Raw genomic sequence first — 8,112 nt, 5'->3', positions numbered from 1 at the left:
TACCCTGGCAGCTGTTCGCGCCACTTGACAGCATACTCTCGGAAGCTTTCCGAAGACTTCTTTTTGAAATTGGAAAAGAGTTTCTATCTGGAGCTATGTCCACATTGTACTGGAACTACCGGACAAAGTCTTGGGCCAAGTCATCCCATATGTGCCAGCAGGAGATGTCTTGATCCATATACCATTCGGATGCAATTCCGACTAAATTTCCCCGAAGTAAGCCATTAGGAGCTCTTCTTTTCTGCCCGCTCCCCTCAACTGATTGCAATACCTCTTCAGGTGAGCTATGGGATCCCCATGTCCATCATATTTCTCAAATTTGGGAATCTTGAAATCGATGGGCAGATAAACATGCGGGAACATGCATAAGTCAGTGTAGGAGACACTCTTCTAGCCACTCGGGATTCTTTACAGTTCTCTCTTGTCCTGCAGTAAACTCATACCGAGGTTGTTGAGGGTAGGAGTTTGTAGTGGCATGAGTTGTGTCTGGTAGAAATTGTGGTATTTGGAAAGTAAAGGATGACAGCTTAAATCCCTGCCTGGGCAATGTTGGATGTTCCATGGCCGAGGTTGGTGGTGCGGTGAATATGTTAGAAGCCACTCCCGAAATTAGTGCCTGGGGGCGAACCTCAGAAGGGAACCAGCTTGGGGAAACCAGGTATTGCACTAGGCGGCTCTCTACTGTTAGACCAAGCATCCCACATTTCCAATATGCGGAGGCGCAATGCCCTGTTCTCTTCAGCAGTTGTTGACTCTCACGTTGGGATAACCGACAACGGGCTGTCCTCTGGGATGGGAATTGTTGGTAGATGACTCGCTGACGATATTTTGACACTTCCCTTGGATCTTGTATAGTAAGAGTGCGAAGCCTGGTTACCACAAAACCAACCACCTTAAAAACAGAACCTAGTCTCAACAGCATACACAACAAACCGGTTGGTTTGAGACAATTAACACATAGGGAATCGCACGTTGGGGAATGCAATGCACCTAGACAGTTAACGTTTTTCTACATGCTTTGCAATGGTTGCATGTCTCATCCCGGCTTTTGTTACCTTTGCGGATCTTTGAATCTTTTCTTTTCTTTATGCTTTTCATTATTTCCTCTCTTTTCTTTGCGCTCTCTCTCTTTTGTATTATTTTCTCTCTTTTCTTGTGCCTTCTTTTCACCATTCTCTCTCTTATTCGAGTTATTTATAGCTATGACCGGATCCGATGAGGATTGCCTACGTATCGTGACGTCGCGCGAATCAGATCATCACGTAGTTCAAGGGATAAATGCGAAATAAAATAAACAATTTTTGGGTTTTTCAAATTTTCATTAAAAAAACATCTAATTTTTCTCTATTACAAAGACTCCATCATACATACTTAAGAACTGGAAAACTAAAACAGACTCAAAACAGACTCGAAAAGGAAACTGAAATACAGACACGAAAAGAAAATCAGGAATACATAAGTGCTTCCAAAACTACTCCAGGGGCCCGCGGGACATNTGGCAGCTTGTTCGCGCCACTTGACAGCATACTCTCGGAAGCTCTCCGAAGACTCCTTTTTGAAAATGGACCAAGAGTTTCTATCTGGAGCTATGTCCACATTGTACTGGAACTGCCGGACAAAGTCTCGGGCCAAGTCATCCCATATGTGCCAGCGGGAGATGTCTTGATCCATATACCATTCGGATGCAATCCCGACTAAACTTTCCCCGAAGTAAGCCATTAGGAGCTCTTCTTTTCCGCCCGATCCCCTCAACTAATTGCAATACCTCTTCAGGTGAGCTATGAGATCCCCATGTCTATCATATTTCTCAAATTTGGGAGTCTTGAAACCGATGGGCAGATGAACATGCGGGAACATGCACAAGTCAGCGTAGGATACACTCTTCTGGCCACTCAGGCCTTGTATGTTCTTGAGACTTTGTTCTATGCTTTTCATTTTTCGAGTGATCTCCTCTTGCTCGGGATTCTTTATAGTTCTCTCTTGTCCCGCAGTAAATTCAGACCGAGGTTGTTGAGGGTAGGAGTTTGTGGTGGCATGAGCCATGTCCAGTAGAAATGGTGGTGTTTGGAAAGTAAAGGATGACGGCTCAAAGCTTGGCCTGGGCAATGTTGGCTGTGCCGTGGCCGAGGTTGGTAGTGCGGTGAATATGTTAGAAGCCACTCCCAAAATCAGTGCCTGGGGGCGAACCTCAGAAGGCGTTCCGGCGAAATGGGCTGACATGGTGGGGTATCCGAGTGGGGTATTCGGGTAATTTATTGGGATGTTGGAGGTTCCACTTGTTCTGGGAATCAACTCGGGGAAACCAGGTATTGCACTAGGAGGCTCTCTACCGTTAGACCAAGCGTCCCACATTTCCAACATGCGGAGGCGTAGTGCCCTATTCTCTTCAGCAGTCGCTAACTCTGACGTTGGGATAACCGACAACGGGCTGTCCTCTGGGATGGGAATTGTTGGTAGATGACTCTCTGACGACATTTCGACACTTCCCTTGGATCTTGTAAAGTAAGGGTGCGAAGCCAGGTTACCACAAAACCCACCACCTTAAAAACAGAACCTGGTCTTAACAACATACACAACAAACCGGTTAGTTTGAGACAATTAACACATAGGAAATTGCACATTAGGGAATGCAATGCACCTAGACAGTTAAATGTGTTTCTACATATTTTGCAACGGTTGTGTGTCTCATCCCGGCTTTTGTTTATCTCCCAAATCTTTGCATCTTTCTTTTCTTTCTGCGCTTTTCATTATTTGTTCTCTTTTCTTTGCACTCTCTCTCTTGCATTGTCTTCTCTCTTATTCTTGTTTTCTCTTTTTTTTTCTTGTTTTCTCTCTTTTTCTTGTTTTCTCTCTTATTTGAGTTATCTAAAACCATGACCGAATCCGATGGAGATTGCCTAAGTATCATGACGCCGCGTGAATCAGATCATCACGTAGGGATATATGCGAAATAAAATAAAAGAAATAAATAATTTTTTTTTGGGTTTTTTAAAATTTTCATTAAAATAAAAACTTCTAATTTTTCTCTATTACAAAGACTCCATCATACATACTTAAGAACTGGAAAACTAAAACATACTCAAAACAGACTCGAAAAGGAAACTGAAATACAGACTCGAAAAGAAAATCAGGAATACATAAGTGCTTCCAAAACTACTCCAGGGGCCCGCGGGACATCAGTCGGTCTCGCCGCGGGCCTATGTGCAAGATCTCCTTGGAGACGATCCAGGTCATCCATTATCTGGTGAACAAAAGTCATCACTGCGGCGAAGAAAGTGGATCTAGTCATATCCTCACACTCATGACATTTTATAACGATATAGTCAGCAATTCCACTAATCCTCTCTCTAATGATGCCTTTAACTTGGAGCAGGTGCCCAATTTGTTGAGATCTAGCTTCCAGAACTTGGGCATCATTATGGATTTGCTCCTGCAATTATTGCATGTCCTCTTCCATTCGGGGAATTAATGCATAACAATGTTCCCTCTCTGCCTTGAAGTTCTTTGCTTGTTTAGTCATTTCATTCTCGATGGTAGTTAGCTTCTTCTTTAGATCTGCGACCTCTCTATCATATTTTCCTTTTAATTCCCGAACAAACTCTGTCCGTCCTTCTACGTTCTTCACCAACTGTGCCCAGGATCTTGCCAGACTACCTTCGGATTTTTCAAAATCATTCCCATACTCACATACTTTCCTCCTGAGACCGTTTATGAGTTTTTCATCTGCTCTACTTCTTACTTGGTTTTCAGCTGCTATTTTCATCTTCTGGATTTGGGCTCGGAGGACTTCATTTTTTTGGGCCAACTTTTTCTTTTCACCCTCATCTGCAGCGGCTTGCACACCACTATCAAATTTAAGATCTCTGATTTGCCCTTCCAACTTGCTTATGGTGGCCCTCTATTCATTTTATTTGGTCAGCCATTCCCATTGTTCTTGTGATGCTTCAACAAATTCTTGGAGGTGGGGTCTTTTAGCTGGTCTTCCAAACTCAACACTCCTTTTATACCAAGCAAGGTAACTGGACGAGAATTTACCTTTGGATAAATCACGTACTCGGGTGTTCGCCGTCAAATATATTGACACTCACTCCAGATCTGGCGAACCACTGCTTCATGAAATTGGCCATCAGAGCGGATCTCGACTGCATGAATGCTAAGGTCTTTGTCCTTGGGGACTATTTGGCATCTTCCTAGCTGTCTCAAAATCCGGTACGGGGCATAAGGTTGTATACTTCTGAGACCTATCAGGAGGAAGTGGGGACCGGTGGCAGGCATGTATATGATCTCATTAACAGGAAGCCAACCCAACGTCCATTCTATCTGATCTGTAGTCACGAAGCGAAGGCAAGATATCCAATCTACGACCCCTTCTGGCATTTTGAACCCATCGACCCTTGTACCATACTCCTCTATGCAGCTTTTCCCTGTAGATCCGTAGTTTATGTACCGCGGACGATGACACAGGTGCTCAATCATCCACATTTGCAGTAACAAATTGCACCCTTCGGAAAAATCTACTCCGGCTTTGCAAGCTGTGAGAGCTCGGAATATTTCAGATACTATCATAGGTGTGAGGGTGCTTTTGGCATTGGTAATCGATCTATTGACGACTCCAGCTACCCGTACATCAATATTCCCATCCTTCCTGGGAAACACTAGAAGACCCAAGAATGCCACCATGAAAGCGAAGCATCTATGCTCTTCCCACTTTAACGCATGTCGATGCCCCCTTTTTCTAAAGGCGAAATCGGGTTTACGACATTTGGGCGGACAACTCTTTTCCTTTTGGTAATTGGGTTTGAGATTTAGAAGATTCGCCACCTAATGATTGAGTGTATCAAGACACTAAGAAGGAGATAAAAAGAAGAAGAAGAAGAAGAACTAGAGAATGGGTAAGGGCTTGAAATTATCTCGGGAGGAAGGTGTTAGGCACCCCCCCAAGATCCACTAGTGTGGTTCCTGGCCATGCTACAATTGTGACTTCACATAATCAAGTAAGCAATTAAGGGCTCAAGTAGGAGGGATTCGCATACAACATTGCAAATAAATTAAAACTTGGGGAAAGGTAAAGAGGGCAGAAATTTTATGAAAGATTTAGACAATTTAAAAGAGATAGACGAAAGCAAGTAAAAGGGAGGGGGTCCTAGGTTTATGATTAATGTGGATCACGTCAATACAATACCCAATAATCACTCCTCAAAGAGGGGCTACATGAGGTATTATCGCATCGGTCATCATATCCATATCTACCCTTCCCACCCCGTTAAGGTATTAAAGCGCAGGATAGTATCGTTACATAATGCATGCTATTACTCGTCCCAATCCTATCAGTCTCGGAGGCATTGAGACTACTAGTCCTAAAGGGAGGGGATTTGGGGCTTTTCGGAGTTTCGAAAGGATAAAAGTCTAGGCGACAAGCAAAAAAAAAACACATAAACAGTTAGGGGGAAACAAATAGCAATTAAGGCTCACACAGGCCTCCTCACTTAAAAGAGCAAATATAGCATGACTTCAAGTACTGGTTAGGTCTTTAATTAAAATTATGCAAAGGCGGGTGGCTGATTTATTACAAATTTTCAGATAAGAAGTCCGAATTAGGCCTTGTCTGGATGTAGTTTATCAAAAAATTAACGTAATTAATTACCTAATAGTTTGTCTAAGTGAGACTTATAGGCGTGAGATCTAATAGAGCGTACTGATTTTAGGAAAAAGGTTGCTGGTTATACAAACGAAAGATCTGCAGATTTTTGACGACCTTATGACTGATTTTAGACTCGTAGATGAAATAGACGAAGCTGGTTCAGTTGATTATTCCTACAGGCATGATTTTTAAGCGTAGTTGGTTTTAAACAAATACATAAATGCAAGAGTCCTATAGGCATAGTATCTAGGGTGAAGTTGGTTATTTATTAAACCTATGATTGTTTGCCTAATGGCATGTATATGCAGATGTGCAGAAACCTAAGATCATGATTTCTATATGCAGAACTTACAGGCATAATTTCTAAAATGCAGAAGTGCAGGACTTATAGACATAATTTCTACGATGCAGATGTGCAGAACCCTAAGATCATGATTTCTATATGCAGAACTTATAGGCATAATTTCTAAGATGCAGAAAATGCAGAATTTATAGGCATGAGTTTTAAAATGCAGAATGCGGAAATTGTAAATAACCTATAGGCAGGTTTTTCTACCCTTGGCATGCATTCACCCCCATCCCTTTCCACTAGCCATCCCCAATTGTTATTACAAATTATTACAGACCCAAATGAATCAGAAAAAGAAAAGTAAAATTACATCAGAAGCTCCAGCTACATCCAAACAGCTTAATTCAGACTTCAAAGTCCAACAATATGAGATAAACCAACTTCCATAATCAGATTTCCAAAATCCTTTCTCATATTTGGGATGTGTCAAAGTTCCCGAGAGTCTCAAAGGGCTCCGGGCAGTGCTTACACCCCAAACACATTGCAAAATTAAGATCATAGTGTAGTGTGGAAATGCCAGCCCTCAGATGTCCAAGTTCAGAGGGAACTCAAGGTCCCAAAGCAAGGCTCATAAGAGAGGGGCAGAACTTAAGGGTCTAAAGAATAAGTGTAGTGGTCATGCCCAGCAATTAGGATGCTGGCACACCCCTGACCAGCCTGTTAGCCAATTTAGGAGTTAGGATCCATTGTGGATCAGGTTATAGCCTGGGCAGCAATTAGGGTACTGCCAGGCCAAGAACCTTAACTCAAACACATAGAAGGGAGTAGGGGTAGGGATTCACAATAGAAAAGGCAAGGAAGGAGCATAATTAACACAAATCTCTGAACATAAGCAGTAAAGTAAACAAAGATGCTGAAAATGTAAAGTAAACATATAGGGGTGAGGCAGAAAATTAAATAAAAGACATACCAGTTTCAAAGAAAAACAAGTAAGAAAACAGTATTCTTCGAAAAGCCAAGTTGCAAGCACAACAGTTTCAAAAGGTCAACGCAGAGTGTTGAATTCAAATTAGTAAGGTAAATGTGTGAGTTGAAAGTAAGAAGTTCGAGGTATTGAACTTGAAGTATAGATGCGAAAATATTCGATTGGGAGCATGGATGTAAAGTTAGGTCTTGTTTAAAGTGCAGAAGTGCAATCCCTTTTATAGTGCAAAGAGAACCAGTAAGAAAGGTAAAGAAATCATTGAAATCAGTCTCCCTTTAGTTAAGGGATTCTGATTCCAACGGGTAGAAATTAGTTAAGGAAAGAAATTTCTAATTAAACCTTCCAAATTAGCACAAAAGGGGTAAGTACATGGAAATTATTTAAGGAAAACAATCAATGGTACACGGTTTGTGACAAATATGGTAAAGGAATCAATTTAACAGCCATGAAATCAGAAACTGCAAATTCAATTGAATGAACCAAGTCAAGAAAGGTAAAGGAGGTTCAACCGAAGGAAAATCAGTGACAGTTTATCAGCCTTATAAAGGGGGTTTCAGAATCAATCACTTAGTTGGTAAAAAAACCTTTTGAAAGAGAAATTTCTCATATATATAAGCACACAGATCAAACAAAAGAGTCGGTAGGTTATTTAGAAAAAGAGTTTAATACTGAAAGTCTTAGAGTCACAAGCAAAAGAGATTCAAGTTCAATTACAGGCTCATAGTGAGTCTGAAAGCCTAGGGTCCCAAAGTGGAATCCTAGTGCCACTCGTCAAAGAAACCCCCAGAACCTAGGGTTTCAAATAGAGTCAGAGGTGAGAAGACAAGGAAATTAGGAGAGGCTCAGAAGCCCTTTCTGAAAGACAAACATACACAATAGCAAGAACACTGATTTAAAGTCATGCTTGAGAAAACTTGGAATTTAAACAAGTTTCAGAAGAAAGAGATGACACGAATTTAAACAAAGTAGGTAAAACATGCTTAGCAGGAACATAAACAAAACTCAGTAAGGTGAACAAAAATCAAAGAGCTCAAACATAAACACACATATAGCAAATCATGAGGATTAATCAACACGAATTAATCATGGGAGCAAAAATAGTAGAGTCTTGCATAATAGAGAAGAGACAAGAGAGCAAACTCATGCATAATAAGAAGAACGCATACGAGCATGAATCACACATAAAGAAAGAACAGG

The sequence above is a fragment of the Nicotiana attenuata genome, chromosome 6 (assembly GCF_001879085.1).
Source record: "Nicotiana attenuata strain UT chromosome 6, NIATTr2, whole genome shotgun sequence".
In the NCBI taxonomy this organism is placed as follows: domain Eukaryota; kingdom Viridiplantae; phylum Streptophyta; class Magnoliopsida; order Solanales; family Solanaceae; genus Nicotiana; species Nicotiana attenuata.
The sequence above is the reverse complement of the archived record's forward strand: the minus strand, read 5'-3'. Positions refer to the sequence as shown.